The following is a 15,548-nucleotide window of genomic DNA, read 5'->3' as shown; positions in this document are numbered from 1 at the left end:
ATTAGTATAACTCTAGTATCCTCCCTTTGTTCCTCCCACTAGGTCCCAGTACGCCTGAAGGCTGGATGCAGTCAGTGCTGGCACGTGTGTGCCATGTGCTATATTAAACTCCTAGTAAAGGTCACAGTGTGTCAGCTATCAACCTTTACATGGTGTCAGAACGTTAATCTCGCGTCTCCCGTTAACCGGTTTTCTTTTATTTATCCCCTGAGTGCCCTGTGTTGGGTTTCCCTTGATATGGCATCCTCATGCCGAAAGCCATCTCCCCTTGTCTTTGACGCTGACATTGCGGAGCGATGGTCGACTTTTGTGATGGACTACACTCACTTCGTCAATATTGCGCACCGGAACGACCCAGCCGCGGTCAAAGCCTCACTCCTGCTCAACCTGGCCGGTCCCGACGCAATGAAGAGAGCGCAGGCGTTCGTCTACGAACCAGCAGTCCTGGATGACAATGGCCTGCCGGTTGAGCCAGCTGAATCTGCCGATGACCCGGTATGTCTTTTGCGCAAGTTCGCGGAGATATGCGACCTGCCCTCCAACCGTATACCGGAGCGGGCCAGGTTTTTCTCACGTAAGCAACAGCCGGACGAACCTGTCGAGTGCTTCATCGCTGACCTGCGCTACCTTGCTCAGCGGTGCCGTTTTGAAACCATGCGCGACCAGCTCACCAGGGACATTCTCGTCACTGGCATGCTTGACCAGAAACTACGTGCCGACCTGCTGCAACGGCCTGACTTAACCCTGACTCAAGCGATGCATGCGTGCCGCATCGCCGAAGTGGTTACCCCTCCGCATGGGCAGAGGGGATCTGACAGCCGAGCCATAAATCTGACTGGTGTTGCTGGACAACGACGCATGCAGGACAACTTTCGCCCTCCACCGCGGCCCGTTCGTACATCTCGGGTCCCGCGATCTCAGAAATGTCCAAACTGTAATTATGTGCATCCTACGGAATCACAGTGCCCAGCCCTCCGAAAGACTTGCAATTTCTGCAGGAAAATGAACCATTTTGCAGCTGCCTGCCGGTCCCGTGGGAAAGTGCCCTCAGCTCCTAGACAACTACTAAACAACCTTCAGCAAGTTGATAGCGAGATGGATTCTCAGTCCTCTGTCGACACTGCCCCCAGCTCTGAGCTCAGCTATTCCATGGGAGATGCAAGTGTTTACACTCTCCTCCACAGCCGATCTCGCCTCCCCGATCCATCTGTGCTCATTACTGTGAACAACAAGTCCTTCTCTGCGAAGCTGGATACGGGAGCAAAAGTGAACGTAATGTCAACATCACTGTTCAACAAGATAAGGAACAATGAGCTGTTGACTGCAGATCGCTCTGTTTTGCGTGCCTATGGGGGAGAGGAGCTAACACCTGTGGGGATGGCGACCTTCCATTGCGTGCTCCAGAAATCTTCCCGTGCCCTGTCGTTCTTTATTCTGGATTGTGACTGTGTAACTTTACTGAGCAACCAGGCCTGCCAAGATCTTGGTCTGGTGTCCTTTGACCGTACGGTCCACGAGGTGCAAGCAGTGATGGACCCACTATCCGAGTACCCGGACCTGTTTGACGACAAGTTGGGGAAGCTGCCGCTGTTGTATAAAATCGCAACTGACCCATCCGTGGTGCCTGTGATCCGTCCACCCCATAGAGTGTCGTTCGCCATGATGGGCAAGGTGGAGAGCATGCTGAAAGACATGGTCAACATGGGAGTGCTGGAAGCTGTCAGCGATCCAACCGAATGGGTCTCCACCATGGTCGCCAAAATGAAGAAAGGAAAAAATGAAATACGGGTATGCATCAACTCTAAGGACTTGGATCTGGCGATTAAACGGCCCCACTACCCTATGAGGACTGTTGAGGATGTTGCCGCCCAGGTCGGACAAGCCACAGTGTTCTCCGTCCTCGATGCCAGAAGTTCGTTTTGGCAAATACCCCTGGACAAACGTTCCACGGACCTAACCACTTTCGGTACGCCCTTCAGCAGGTTTAAGTTTTTGCGGATACCGTTCGGCATCAACTCCGCCAGCGAGGTATTCCAGCGTTCTATGGAACAATTGTTTGCAGGTCTGCCCTGTGCGATTATTGTAGACGACATTCTGGTCTATGGAAGGGATGTGGCCGAACATGACCGCCACCTCCGACGGATTCTGGACCGTGCACGGCAGATCAATCTAAAGCTGAACCAGTCAAAATGCAAGTTCCGGGTGCCTGAGGTCACATATGTTGGCCACATTTTCACGGCCCACGGGTTAAAGCCTGACCCGCAGAAGACCAGCGCCATCTCAGAGCTGCCTGCCCCGACAGATGTTATCAGTCTACCGCGATTCCTGGGTATGGTCAACTACCTGGGCAAGTTTATCCCTGACCTCAGCGAGTTGAGCGCACCCCTGGGACAACTCACTAAAAAGGACATTGCTTGGTCATGGTTTCCACACCACCAGCAGGCGTTTGACCTGCTAAAGACAAAGCTGATCAGCACACCTACTCTGAAGTTCTTTGATCTACTGCATCCGGTCGTGGTTACTTGCGACGCTTCTCGTTTTGGACTGGGTGCTGCTTGCCTGCAGCCCCATGATGGTGACTCGCTGCTGACTATCTCTTATGCCTCCAGGACCATGACGGACACAGAGCAGCGCTATGCGCAGATAGAGAAGGAGCTGCTGGCGGTGGTGTTTGCGTGTTCAAAGTTTAAGGACTTCCTATTTGGAACCAGGTTCACCGTTGAGACGGATCACCAGCCACTGGTGACGATACTTAACAAGCCTATACACTGCGCTCCAGCCACGCTACAGCGGATGATGCTGCAGCTACAGCGGTTTGACTTTAAAATCGTGTACAGGAGGGGCACCGAGATGCATGTGGCCGACGCGCTGTCCCGGGCCCCCCGGACCTCCTGCGACCAGCACCCCTTCGAGCAGGCAGACTTACAGGTACTGAACGTTAACTTCGTCCCTTCCAAGCAACTACAGTGCCTGGTTGAGCATACCGCTAACGACCCCGACCTGCAACAGCTTGCTGCTGTCATCAAGCGCGGGTGGCCTACCAAACGGACTTCATTGCCTGCTAGCGTCCACCCCTATTTTTTGGTCCGCGATGAATTGGTCCTCCGGGACGGCATTATTATCAAGGGACATAAAGTGGTCGTCCCTGCCTCGCTGCATGGTTTGTACTTCGACGCCGCCCACATGGGGCATCCCGGGGCAGATGCCAGTATCTCGCATGCCCAGGAACAATATTACTGGCCGGGCATGGCAAAGTACATCAAGGCCAGGGTGGATTCCTGTCCGGACTGCAACTCTCTTGCTCCGCATCAGCAGAGACAGCCGCTTTTAAAACAGCCTGCCCCTGACATGCCCTGGTCTTCACTGGCTGGCGATATTTTCGACTGGCGTGGGAAGCAGTACCTTGTGCTGGTAGACTCTTACTCAAATTGCTTCGAGGTGGACCTCCTCCCTGCCATCACCTCCGAGATGGTGATCAGTAAGCTACGCCGTCACTTTGCCACGTTTGGTTCCCCTGTTCGGCTGCAGACAGACAACGGCCGCCAGTTCACTAGCGCCGAATTTCAGCCTTTTGCTGCAAAGTGGAACTTTAATCATTTCACCAGCAGCCCGGAGTACCCGCAGAGCAATGGACTGGCTGAACGGGCGGTGCGCAGCGCTAAGCACTTGCTTGAACAATCCCGTCTCTCCAACGGGGATTTCTATCAGGGTCTCCTGAACCTTCGGAACATTTCCAGAGACAGTACTATGCGATCCCCTGCCCAACGACTCATATCCATAACTACTCTACTCGTTTCCCTTACCTCACATAATTCAATATCCTTCTCCTTGGTGAATACCGAAGAACAGACATTGTTCAATATCTCCCACATCTCTTTTGGCTCTGCAGATAGCTGCCCACTCTGTTTCTCCAATTGACCAATTTTATCCCTCGTTATCCTTTTGCTATTATTATAGCTGTAGAAACCCTTTGGATTTACTTTCACCTTACTTGCCAAAGCAACCTCATATCTTCTTTTAGCTTTTCTAATTTCTTTCTTAAGATTCTTTTTACATTGCTTATACTCCACAAGCACCTCATTTACTTCATGCTGCCTATAATTATTGTAGATCTCCCTTTTTTCCGAACAAGATATCCAATTGCCCTTGAAAACCAGGGCTCTTTCCAATGTTTACTGTTTCCTTTCAACCGAACAGGAATATAAAGATGCTGTATTCTTAAAATTTCCCCTTTAAATGTCCACCATTTCTCTTCTACATCTTTCCCATAAAACAAAATGTCCCAGTCCACTCCTTTTAAATCATCTCGCATCTCATCAAAGTTAGCCTTTCTCCAATCAAAAATCTCAACCCTAGGTCCAGTTCTGACCTTCTCCATAATGATATTGAAACTAATGGTATTGTGATCACTGGACCCGAAGTGCTCCCCAACGCATACCTCCGCCACCTGTCCCGTCTCATTTCCTATCAGGAGGTCCAGCACTGCACCTCCTCTAGTAGGTACCTCTATGTATTGCTGCAAAACATTATCCTGCACACATTTTACAAACACCAAACCATCCAGCCCATTTACAGAATGTGTTTCCCAATCTATGTGTGGAAAGTTGAAATCTCCCACAATCACTACCTTGTGCTTACTACTAATATCTGCTATCTCCTTACATATTTGCTCTTCCAATTCTCGTTCCCCATTTGGCGTTCTATAATACACCCCTATAAGTGTTGCTACACCTTTCCCACTTCTCAGTTCCACCCAAATAGCCTCCCTAGATGAGCCCTCCAATCTATCCTGCCAAAGCACTGCTGTAATATCTTCCCTGACTAGCAATGCAACACCTCCACCTCTTGCCCCTCCAATTCTATCACACCTGAAGCAACGAAATCCTGGAATATTTAGTTTCCAATCACAGCCCTCCTGCAAACATGTTTCACTGATCGCCACAACATCATACTTCCAGGTGTCTATCCAGACTCTAAGCTCATCCACCTTTCTTACAATGCTCCTAGCATTAAAATATGCACATTTAAGAAACCCACCGTCTCTTCTTCTCTGTTTATTTCCTTTTTTTTTCTTTCTTCTCTTGTGTCCGAGTGCATTCCCTGTTCTGCTTCCTGCCTCCCATTCTGTCTACTAGCTTTCTCTATTTGAGTCCCTCGCCCCAACCATTCTAGTTTAAAGTCTCCCCAGTGGCTGTCATCTCTGCGATTTTGACAGCCAAGACCGCTGCGCACGATTCTAGTCTTGGAATAGTGGGCTCTGGCTGGGTTGCCAGCTTTGCTTTGCCAAAGATGAAGCCCACCTCCGTTATTCCGTCTTCGGTGATGACCCCCAGATAGGCAACTGAGGCGATGGCCTTGCCTGATGCGTCTGAGAACAGACAAAGCTCCTGTTGTAGCATGCTCAACTTTGAGAATGTGGTGTAGGGCCGTAGAATCTGTAGCATCTGTAGATCCTGGAGCGCGTCCCTCCACTTGGGTAGGTCTATGTGCTCCACCAAGACCTACGTCACCAACAACTGCCCATCCCAGATCCAGCTTCTGGGCGAACGGGGCATTGTTGGGACCGTTAATTCGTTTCCTCACTTTATGCACCTGCAGAATATCTCTTCCCAATAGTAGCAGCATTTTGACGTTTGGGTCCAGTGGAGGAACCGCGTTGGCAATGCATCTGAGATGGCTGTGGTGATGCGCAGCATTGTGTAGGGGTTTCGTTTCCCTTTACTCCACTTCGGGCCCAATTGCCCGAGTTATTCTCTCCCTTGTCGGAGGGTCAAACAGCCACCACTCCACTCGAGCGGTTTCCAAGAGAGAGTGTACAACTAAAGGGATTCCCCTAGGTTCTAGACCTCGGAATTATGGTGGGACATTATAAAAGGTTGAATTGTCCGGAGTGTGCTGATGAGAGAAAACAGAAACCAAGATGGACTCAAAGCAAGTCTAAAATTTACAGGCTTTATTAAACAATGAGAAACCGAATCTCACCAACACTAGATCATACGTGGCTAAACTTATGCTTTAAATTAAGACTATGGAAGGAAAAACTATCGGGTACGTCGTAAAACTTATTTTACACAATTTTACTTGCAAGTACACTTCCCCTTTCCCCTTCTTCTCTCAACCTCTATCCTATTTCGCGAACTTCACCAGGTCACTGGGATACTTACAGCTAGGTTGATGCAGGCTCACAAGCCGTCCAGCAGAGCAGAAAGAGAGCGAGTTCTGGCTTGACTCCGGCTTTTATACCTGAGTTTCCTTTGAAACCCCCAGGTGGTCCTCTGGATAAAAGGGTTCTTTTGATGATTCCCAATTTCGATCTGGCATGAACAATAGTCTTCCGATGATAAGGAGTTTGCTGATGTCATGATACTCAGCCTGATCGTTATCCCGTCGCGTACATGGGCTCCCATTGTCCTGATGGATGGGTCATCCACGATGGTGATTGTGCTTGCTGCTGGCCTGTTTACCACCGTCTGCTGAGGCTCGGTATCTTCCTTTGTGTTTCCAAAATAATCTTGTTATCTCCGTCTCAGCCTTTCCTGCCCACACCATTCGCATAGTTGTGTGATGCTCAAGTTCACAGGCCAGACAGGTTTGAAACTTGAAACTGATTATTTCTTTGTGGTTTGTTTTTTCCCCCTTTGCAGCCAGCAAGTCTGTCTTTTTAAAATGTCCATGTCCTTATCCGAGTTCTTCCATTATTTTGGAGGATTTGCCACAATAACTTACAATTGGGAGTGGGGATCTCGGCACGGATGTTAGGCACTTGATTGAATTCTAGGAGTGGAGGAAGAGGGAGCAATGTCTTCTCATCCACAGACTCCACCACGTAGCCGCAGGCTGTTCTACCTGCAGTCTGCTTGAGCCCGGCACATGTCCGCAGTGAATATGGCTTAAGATTTCCTTTGATCTCAAAGATATTGAAAAACTCAGATGTTGCAAGAGAGCGGTTGCTCTGTTCATCTAAGATGGCGTACATCCCGCGTGCCTCTTGGCGACGTCCTTCCGGATAGACTGAGATGAGGCATATCTTATCGGACGCTCTCGCGCTGACCCCATCACCGCACACCTCTGTGCATGTGGAGGTGATCTCCTGGTTTACTGCTACCTCTTCCTCCCCGCCATGCTCAGATGTGGGGGGAGATGGCTCGGGCTTCCAGGGGGCTGGGCCTGGATGTAGAGCGGAGAGGTGTCTGTCACTGTTGCACTCGGTACATTTCACTTCTGCTGTACAGTTCTTGGCGAAATGACTTGTGGAGGAGCAGCAGCGGAAACAAATGGAAAGTTCCTTAAGGAAGTGTTTGCGGTATTACAGGCCCTTTTTTCTGAAGGCTGCACTTCTTTAATGGATGAATCTTGGCATGAATGGGAGACAGCTTGGATGGGTCACATGATTTCTGTGTCTCAGGAGTTGTTGGAGATGCTTGTGTCCTGTGGACGGAGACGAGAGTTTTACCATGTCTCCCTATGGTTTCTCTCTCTCCGATTGCTGGACGAGAGAGGCAAAGATTGAAGCTGGGATCCGTTTTGGTGTGTGCCTCCGCTCGGATAAAGTCGGTAAACACTTTAAATGGGGGGAAAGAGATGCGGTGGCGGCGTTAATAATTGAATCCAAAATCAGGCCACTTTTCCTGGATGTTATAAGGAAGCTTCTCAACAATCGGTGCAACTCCCCTGGAGGTATCAAGGTAAGACAAACCAGGTAGATACCCATCGACCTTTGCCGCTCCGATTTCTGACAGAAGGTCCCCGAGCTCACGTAGCTTGTATGGCTCTTTGATGGTGATCCTGGGAAAGTTTTCAAGCTTGGTAAAGTGGGCATGCTCAATAGACTCGGGTGAACCATAAGTTTCTTCGAGCCTCTGCACAGCCATCTTCAAACCTGCTGTTGGATTCCTCATGTTGACAGCCTTAATTCGTGTTGCCTGCTCCGAGGATTCTTATCCAAGCCATTTTACCAAAAGATCTAGCTCCTCTCCGGGTGAAAGGCCCAGGCCTGCTATGGCGTTTTGGAAGGAGGATCTCCAAGCCCAGTAATTCTCAGGCTTGTCGTTAAAGGCCGTCAATCCTGTTGTAACGAGCTGACTGCGGGCGAGGTATCTGGCGAGGTCCATGGTGGTGGGATTGATATCGTTGGTGGCTTGAGGAGAGTTGATAAAGCCGCTGTGCAGAAAGGTTGCCGTTGGCTTTCTATCCTCCAATTTAGGATCAACGTTTCCTTGCACATTACTGGGATTGTGATGCCTATGAAATGTATTGGACAGATTGGATTTGGTCTGGTGAACGGCCGGCAATGGACAAAATACTATGCTACCACACTCGATAACATAATCGGTGACATGTTGGCTTGACTTTATGCTGGATTGCATACTATGACGTAGTCCAGAGTACGCTCGTGCTGGTTTTGAGGGTGAACAGGGCTCGGTGATCTATTACGTGACCCTTGTTCTGCTAATAAACCTGCTTCTATGGTGTCGGCCTCTGCAATGGCTGCTTGCATCTCTCTTTCTTGCTGCAAGGCTAAGGTCGCCTGCATCCGCACAGCCTCGACCTGAATCCGCGCAGCGTCGACCTTCATATCTATCTCTCTCTGAGCGAATGCTGCTCTGGCTTCGACTGCTTTTGGTTTAGCCCGCGCTTTAAGGGCCGCCATGCTAGCACTGGAACTGGCTGCAGAGCGGTAAGAACGAACGCTGAGAGACTTGGCTTCATTCTGTGAAGCGTTGTCTTGGTTGCTTGTTGCCATGGCGTTGAGGTGTGGCCGGACAATGTGATGATGTGAGCCACCCTGTAGTACAGCTTGTTGTGTTGCTGTCTTTTCACTATATGGAACTCGCTGAATGTCCCTATCCAGCTATCTATCAAGTTAAACAATTAATCGAATAAAGACCCATAGACACGAGATGGCGTTGATTCTTTACTGTATTCAACTGTGAAACTGTAACATACAAGCAGAAAGGGAAACCGCATATTTAGTAACGTTATACACTTGGTATAGAAACATAAACTATGATGTCACCATTAAATACAGTGCTGTTATGTAAGAAACCAGCCAGTGTACATGAAACATTCTTAACTGTGTTAATAATAGCAATCCTGCACAATAACGTATAAAGATGCAGTTACACAAACATAATTACTCACGGACAAAGCGTCTAACAAACCGGTGCGGTAGGTTGGCAGTAGATTACACACTGTAATTACAGTCTACACCATGCGGTATTCTCCCTGAGCTGGGCTTCCTGGTTTAAGACAACTTCCTGCCTAACAGGAAAGGTATCTCAAAGCTGTAGGAACCTGAACATCCAGCAGGTGGCATTAATACCTGTAAACAGAAAGTGGTCCAGCACACCATCCCTCCCCCTTCCTAGTTCTCTAATCAGTCTGACTGTCGCTCTGATTACATTTTATCTATGTATGCTTCATTGTTACCTTCTCATGTGATTCCGATCCTAAACTTACCCCCTTTAGTCTGGTTCAGTCAAACACCGAATACGAGCACTGGAAATCCAACTTTATTTATAGTGCACCATACCAGTACAAATACAATACCTGTTCCAATACTGCAGGACCGATCCTTGTCTCTACTTACTTGAGCCCAACAGCCACGTGCAAATAGAAACACCCCAGAAGATCGACCCACCCCAATGTGCTCCCCACTCTTTTATAGCCTTACAGATCCTTGGCGTGAAAATACATTGGGGGGGGGGGGTGGCAACCTCTACAAGAGAATTATCGATACGGGCTGCAAAATACATTGAATGACTGTTCCTTATCCCAATCATACAATAGCACATAACATAGTTTCAACACAAAGCACTTAGGGGGAAACGCTTCTGTTAAGTAAAGAAACATTATGTAGATAGGGTGGTAAAGAAAGCTTTTGGTGTGCTGGCCTTTATAAATCAGAGCATTGAGTATAGAAGTTGGGATGTAATGTTAAAATTGTACAAGGCATTGGTGAGGCCAATTCTGGAGTATGGTGTACAATTTTGGTCGCCTAATTATAGGAAGGATGTCAACAAAATAGAGAGAGTACAGAGGAGATTTACTAGAATGTTGCCTGTGTTTCAGCAACTAAGTTACAGAGAAAGGTTGAACAAGTTAGGGCTTTATTCTTTGGAGCGCAGAAGGTTAAGGGGGGACTTAATAGAGGTTTTTAAAATGATGAGAGGGATAGACAGTTGACGTGGAAAAGCTTTTCCCACTGAGAGTAGGGAAGATTCAAACAAGGGGACATGACTTGAGAATTAAGGGACTGAAGTTTAGGGGTAACATGAGGGGGAACTTCTTTACTCAGAGAGTGGTAGCTGTGTGGAATGAGCTTCCAGTGAAGGTGGTGGAGGCAGGTTCGTTTTTATCATTTAAAAATAAATTGGATAGTTATATGGATGGGAAAGGAATGGAGGGTTATGGTCTGAGCGCAGGTATATGGGACTAGGGGAGATTATGTGTTCGGCACGGACTAGAGGGGTCGAGATGGCCTGTTTCCGTGCTGTAATTGTTATATGGTTATTATATGGTTATTATCCCCAGGTAAAATAAACATCTTTGGTGAGGCCCCTCTCATGGACCAATCATAATTAGCAGTGAGAAGACGCTGGAACATAATTGTATTCCATCATTTCCCCAACCAATCCCAAGCATGCATTTGCAACAGGTCCTAGCTCATTCTGCAAAATCTCATACATTTTAACAATTACAGGCCATCTGGACATCAACCTCTATTCAACCTCTTTGCAGGCCAGAGACTTTCTGGAGCCATCTATACCTCATGGTTCTGCAGCTTTTTGTAAATGATGCCAAGCAGGTTTTACAGATCTTTTAAACAGTCATTCTCCATCTTGTCAAGTACCCCAAATGTCTGATATTAACATTCCCCTCTTTTATCACATATGATAACAAACAAAGTAATATGACAACGGTTCTCGTTATACAATTTGACAATGATAGTGATGTCATTGACATAGAACTTCCCAAGTTTTCATGGGCATAGTTTCAAAGATTCCTGACTGATGAGTCTCCACCTCCCTAGTTTATATTAATTCTTTGTGTGAATGTTCTTTTGGACACTAAGGCTATTTAAAAATGTTAATATTTCCTTAAGAAATGGATAGATGTTTAGATCTAGTAATTGAATTTTGGAATTAGCTACAATTGGGTAACTAACTTATTATATGCTTAAATTTCAGGTCATCCAAGTAAGATTATTTCATATTTGTTTCAGAATGCTTCAATCTATAATAACTGAAAATTTCTTTCAGTTCTCTTAATTTTTAATAAAGTTATAGGCTTTAGACTGTTCTTGATCACAGCTTTTGTGTTAAGTCAATGGAAAATCAATAGGGAACAAGATGCTGATTTCCGAGTATGAAAATGGCCATAACGTTTTTAATACTGAAGATATGAAAGTGGACTAGGTGTCAAATTAAACTTCTTTTTATGCTTTATCTGATGGGATAAATTGCAGACTTTCTCAAAATCTCAACATTTTGTAACATTGCTACTATAGGGAGTAAATTAATCCAACTATTTCCTGTCTCCAACTTTAATTTAGCCAATTTAGTTTTTTGAGCCTGATTTGCCCTTTCGACAAGTCCAGCAGCCTGTGGTCGATAAGCACAATGCCGTTGTTGCTGGATGCCCAGCTCTTCGCATAATTCTTTATTAATTTGCCCAATGAGATGAGGACCATTGTCAGAGCTAAGCCGAATTGGAATAGCGAATCTTGGGATACATTCTCGGAAAAGCACCTTGACACCAGTAGCCGCTTTGTTATCAAATGTTGGGTAGGTCTCAATCCATTTGCTGAATACAACAACAATCACAAGTACAAGTTTGTATCCTTGGCACTTCTCTAGCTCAATGTTATCCATTTGAAGAGTTTCAAAGGGACCAATGGACAAACATGTTCTCCCATCCTCGCACCCCACTCCTTTCCCAGGGTTATATCTCTGACAAATTATAGAGCAGCTACTCACTTTATGGGCCAAAGTCTGTAATCTAGGATGCCACCAAGTAGCCGAAAGTGCATCACCAATTGCTCTCGCACCACAGTGAGTCGCACAATGCATACACCCCATAACCCAAACTGCAAAAGGACCTGGCATACAAGTCTGCCTTGCCAGAGTGACCCACAATCCTGACATGACTATTGTACATTCAAGCAGTTTCCATAATCTTATATCCCCTATATATCCTCCTGCAACTGAATGGTATCCTGGATGGTTGGCATTGGCTTTTCTGAGGTAATGACTGAGTAATGAGATAGTACAACATCGATTCATTGCTTGGACCTGAATGAGTGAGGACTGCGGATAGCTGCGCGTTTTACCATCTAACCACGATAGACGTGTAGAGGAGGCAGACACAGGAAAGTGGAATGTAGCTCTATGTAACATAGAGTTACATAGAGCTTCTACGCAGTTTAATGACTTATTAGTACAGTGTCTGTCTCCTGTTATGGTGCAAATGATTAAAGTTGATCTGGAAGCAGCAGATTGTATGCGACGTGCTCTATGTGCACACTGGCTAAAAGCGAAAATAACCCAGCGCAGCCTGTGATGGTTCAGCATGAATATGTGGTAGATCTGATAATGGGGTGGCAGAGGGAGACTGTACGGCCTCCCCTAAACCACTCCACCATCTATTATCAGAAACAATGGCCACCACAACGGGGTATGAATCGCCCATACAATAGATGACCACCCCGTGATGGAAAAGATCGTCGTTTTAACGATGAGCACCGTACTCCCCGCCCAGACCGAGACAGTATTGACTGCTTTAAATGTGGGGTAATTGGACACATGAAATGGGAATGCCTAAGTGGTTCCAGTGATAGAAATCAGCGATTGGAAACCCATGAACTCACATAGAGCACCAAGGACCCATTCCACAGCCAAGATTGATGGTCCCCAGGTAATAATCGAGCCATGTTCCCCGTTATTGCCAGGGAGAGAGTGGAACCAATTCTAATCATTTTCTGATTGACACTGGCGCCACCTTTTCCACCCCCGATAAACAAGTGGTTGATCAATACCACTTTCCTGTGTCTGCCTCCTCTACACATCTATCGTGGTTAGATGGTAAAACCCGCAGCTATCCGCAGTCCTCACTCCTTCAGGTCCAAGCAATGAATCGATGTTGTACTATCTCATTCTCAGTCATTACTGGCATCCACTGCTGTCCAGCAGGCCCGTGACCTGCTACAACATTTATCCATCACCATCTCCTGTACAAATGAGGGCATAGCGGTAGAGGAGGGTCATATATCACAGATTACAGCCCTGAGAACTGGAATAGAAACATAGAAACATAGAAATTAGGTGCAGGAGTAGGGCATTCGCCCTTCGAGCCTGCACCGCCATTCAATATGATCATGGCTGATCATCCAACTCAGTATCCTGTACCTGCCTTCTCTCCATGCCCTCTGATCCCCTTAGCCACAAGGGCCACATCTAACTCCCTCTTAAATATAGCCAATGAACTGGCCTCGACTACCCTCTGTGGCAGAGAGTTCCAGAGATTCACCACTCTCTGTGTGAAAAAGGTTCTTCTCACCTCGGTTTAAAAGGATTTTCCCTTTATCCTTAAGCTGTGACCCCTTGTCCTGGACTTCCCCAACATCGGGAGCAACCTTCCTGCATCTAGCCTGTCCAACCCCTTAAGAATTTTGTAAGTTTCTATAAGATCCCCTCTCAATCTCCTAAATTCTAGAGAGTATAAACCAAGTCTATCCAGTCTTTCTTCATAAGACAGTCCTGACATCCCAGGAATCAGTCTGGTGAACCTTCTCTGCACTCCCTCTATGGCAATAATGTCCTTCCTCAGATTTGGAGACCAAAACTGTACGCAATACTCCAAGTGTGGTCTCACCAAGACCCTGTACAACTGCAGTAGAACCTCCCTGCTCCTATTCTCAAATCCTTTTGATATGAAAGCTAACATACCATTCGCTTTCTTCACTGCCTGCTGCACCTGCATGCCTACTTTCAATGACTGGTGTAACATGACACCCAGGTCTCGTTGCATCTCCCCTTTTCCTAGTCGGCCACCATTTAGATAATAGTCTGCTTTCCTGTTTTTGCCACAAAAATGGATAACCTCACATTTATCCACATTATACTGCATCTGCCAAACATTTGCCCACTCACCCAGCCTATCCCAGTCACCTTGCAGTCTCCTAGCATCCCCCTCACAGCTAACACTGCCCCCCCCAGCTTAGTGTCATCCGCAAACTTGGAGATATTGCCTTCAATTCCCTCATCCAGATCATTAATATATATTGTAAATAGCTGGGGTCCCAGCACTGAGCCTTGCGGTACCCCACTAGTCACTGCCTGCCATTGTGAAAAGGACCCGTTTACATCTACCCTTTGCTTCCTGTTTGCCAGCCAGTTCTCTATCCACATCAATACTGAACCCCCAATGCCGTGTGCTTTAAGTTTGTATACTAATCTCTTATGTGGGACCTTGTCGAAAGCCTTCTGGAAGTCCAGATACACCACATCCACTGGTTCTCCCCTATCCACGCTACTAGTTACATCCTCGAAAAATTCTATAAGATTCGTCAGACATGATTTACCTTTTGTAAATCCATGCTGACTTTGTCCAATGATTTCACCACTTTCCAAATGTGCTGCTATCCCATCTTTAATAACTGACTAGCAGTTTCCCCACTACCGATGTTAGACTAACTGGTCTGTAATTCCCCGTTTTCTCTCTCCCTCCCTTCTTAAAAAGTGGGGTTACGTTTGCTACCCGCCAATCCTCAGGAACTCCTCCAGAATCTAAAGAGTTTTGAAAGATTATTACTAATGCATCCACTATTTCTGGAGCTACTTCCTTAAGTACTCTGAGATGCAGCCTATCTGGCCCTGGGGATTTATCGGCCTTTAATCCATTCAATTTACCCAACACCACTTCCCGGCTAACCTGGATTTCACTCAAATCCTCCAACTCCTTTGACCCGCGGTCCGCTGCTATTTCCGACAGATTATTTATGTCTTCCTTAGTGAAGACGGAACCAAAGTAGTTATTCAATTGGTCCGCCATAACCTTGTTCCCCATGATCAACTCACCTGTTTCTGACTGCAAGGGACCTACATTTGTTTCAACTAACCACTTTCTTTTCACATACCTATAAAAACTTTTGCAGTCAGTTTTTATGTTTCCTGCCAGTTTTCATTCATAATCTATTTTTCATTTCCTAATTTAGCCCTTTGTCCTCCTCTGCTGGTCTCTGAATTTCTCCCAGTCCTCCGCTATGCTGCTTTTGCTGGCTAATTTGTACGCATCATCCATCGCTTTGATACTATCCCTGATTTCCCTTGTTATCCACGGATGCACTACCTTCCCTGATTTATTATTTTGCCAAACTGGGATGAACAATTTTTGTAGTTCATCCATGCAGTCTTTAAATGTCTTCCATTGCATATCCACCGTCAACCCTTTTAGAATTAATTGCCAGTCAATCTTGGCCAATTCACGTCTCATACCTTCAAAGTTACCTTTCTTTAAGTTCAGAACCATTGTTTCTGAATTAACAATGT

The 15,548-nt window shown here is 46.6% G+C and overlaps 1 long non-coding RNA gene across 1 annotated transcript; it reads right to left on the bottom strand.

Moving 5' to 3' along the window:
• Window positions 1-268: 268 nt before the first annotated feature.
• On the bottom strand, window positions 269-8,799 carry LOC116970236. The gene is made up of 3 exons (XR_004411075.1): window positions 8,765-8,799; window positions 3,047-3,049; window positions 269-280 (listed from the first exon to the last, which is right to left on the bottom strand). It is a non-coding gene; the product is annotated as an uncharacterized LOC116970236 (long non-coding RNA).
• Between the last annotated feature and the right edge of the window lie 6,749 nt (window positions 8,800-15,548).

The sequence above is a fragment of the Amblyraja radiata genome, unplaced genomic scaffold, assembly GCF_010909765.2.
Source record: "Amblyraja radiata isolate CabotCenter1 unplaced genomic scaffold, sAmbRad1.1.pri scaffold_669_ctg1, whole genome shotgun sequence".
NCBI lineage: Eukaryota > Metazoa > Chordata > Chondrichthyes > Rajiformes > Rajidae > Amblyraja > Amblyraja radiata.
Note: the sequence above shows the minus strand (reverse complement) of the source record. Positions and strands in the feature narration are given on the sequence as shown.